A 2,500-nucleotide genomic window follows, 5' to 3' on the forward strand; every position below is an offset into this window, starting at 1 on the left:
AGACCATGCCTCCTTCTCTTACTGACACAGAGACCACGCCTCCTTCTATTACTGACACAGAGGCCACGCCTCCTTCTATTACTGACACAGAGGCCACGCCTCCTTCTCTTACTGACACACAGGCCACGCCTCCCTCTATTACTGACACAGAGACCACGCCTCCTTCTATTACTGACACAGAGGCCACGCCTCCTTCTATTACTGACACAGAGGCCACGCCTCCTTCTCTTACTGACACAGAGACCACGCCTCCTTCTCTTACTGACACAGAGACCACGCCTCCTTCTATCACTGACACAGAGGCCATGCCTCCTTCTCTTACTGACACAGAGACCACGCCTCCTTCTCTTACTGACACAGAGACCATGCCTCCTTCTACTACTGACACAGAGGCCACGCCTCCTTCTATTACTGACACAGAGACCACGCCTCCTTCTCTTACTGAAACAGAGGCCACACCTCCTGTATTGTAGTGTATAATAATTAGTACACAGCATGTGGATAGTGTGTGTGTGTGTGTGTGTGTGTGTGTGTGTGTGTGTGTGTATTGATCATGGATGTGTTTGTTACACAGTGGGACAACTCAGCTATAATTCTGGTTGAATAACTCAGAATAATGTGTGTTTGTGTGTGAGTGTGTGTGTGTGTGTGTGTGTGTGTGTGTGTGTGTGTGTGTGTGTGTGTGTGTGTGCACACTGTTAGCACACATGCTGTGTAGAAACACAGTAACCCTGTTATACCAGTGCTGTCAAGCAGAGATGCTTTTAATCAGTGAGAAAGGAACAGTGTGTGTGTGTGTGTGTGTATGTGTGAGAGAGAGAGAGAGAGAGAGAGAGAGAGAGAGAGACAGATAGCGAGAGACAGATAGACAGAGATAGAGAGATAAAGAGAAAGACAGATAGACAGAGAGAGAGATCTATGCGCTCATACGAAGACTGAAGCAATAGTTAACGCTGTGATAGATAGCGCCACATTCTGAAAGCTACTCTGACAGCACTGGAAAACACACACACACACACACACACACACACACACACACACACACACACACACACACACACAAGAAAGTTTATTACACCCCGAATGTGTCAGCTGAGACGATCGCTCGGTACGTCCAAGCGATCTGATGAAGAAGGAAAGAATGTTTTCCCAAACTTAAAGAGGTCATTGCAGAACAAGTCGTTATTCAGTGTGTGTGTGTGTGTGTGTGTGTGTGTGTGTGTGTGTGTGTGTGCTGTCCTACATCTTTTAACGTAAGAACGTTTCAGAGTTTTTTCACTGATACAAAGCCAGAGGACAAAGGAAAGGAATCACTTGTCTGTTGCGTCACCGAAGGGGCTCCTGTTCGCACAGTACAACTTTCAACACAAAGACTTTCACGCTTCCATGATGGGTATTCTGGGAATACTGGGAAAGATTCGATCTTCAGTAAAGTATCCCAGAGAACATCAGGAGGACTCCAATGAGCTCTGACTAAAATAGTGATATTTTTTTTCTTTTTTTTAATCTCAACTGATTTTTTTGTTCTACTTTAACCTGAGGCCTTGAAGCAGAAACAGTCATTTACTCACTCACTCTCACTCACTCATCTTCTACCGCTTATCCGAACTTCTCGGGTCACGGGGAGTCTGTGCCTATCTCAGGCGTCATTGGGCATCGAGGCAGGATACACCCTGGACGGAGTGCCAACCCATCACAGGGCACACACACACTCTCATTCACTCACACACACACTCTCATTCACTCACACACTCACACACTACGGACAATTTTCCAGAGATGCCAATCAACCTACCATGCATGTCTTTGGACCGGGGGAGGAAACCGGAGTACCCGGAGGAAACCCCCGAGGCACGGGGAGAACATGCAAACTCCACACACACAAGGAGGAGGCGGGAATCGAACCCCCAACCCTGGAGGTGTGAGGCGGACATGCTAACCACTAAGCCACCGTGTTCCCCTTACAGTCATTTAAAAGGTCGGATGGAAAAAAGTCGGATGGAAAGGATGCTAATACTTTATGTATTAAAGTTCAGTAACATATGTGAAGTATTTATAACCCCAACCCCATCACTATCCACCGTGGGTCTCCGTCTGCCCCCTGCCCACACTGTCACCTTTTTTAAAAACTGAAATATGGTTCACATTATGGCCGCTGCTGCTCTACAGAATAAATAAACAACTTCTGACCAATCAGAATCCAGAATTCGATCCCGGTGTAAAAAAAATACGGTGAGCTCGTTTTATTTACTACGAGAGACTAAAGCAAAGCCCGAAGCTAACGTTGTATGTGTAGCGTGTGTGAGAAGACGTGTGAAATAGTGTGTGTGTGTGTGTGTGTGTGTGTGTGTGTGTGTGTGTGTGTTGTCCTGAGGTGACACCGAGTTTCAGTTCTCATCACTCGGGGTGGTGATGGCACTACAAGGGCACAAAGTGCAGCGCAGCAAGAGGAACAGGAAGTGCTCATTGCGTGCGAGACAGAGAGAAGTGGGTTGAGGTT

The sequence above is a fragment of the Tachysurus fulvidraco genome, chromosome 15 (genome assembly GCF_022655615.1).
Source record: "Tachysurus fulvidraco isolate hzauxx_2018 chromosome 15, HZAU_PFXX_2.0, whole genome shotgun sequence".
Lineage (NCBI taxonomy): Eukaryota > Metazoa > Chordata > Actinopteri > Siluriformes > Bagridae > Tachysurus > Tachysurus fulvidraco.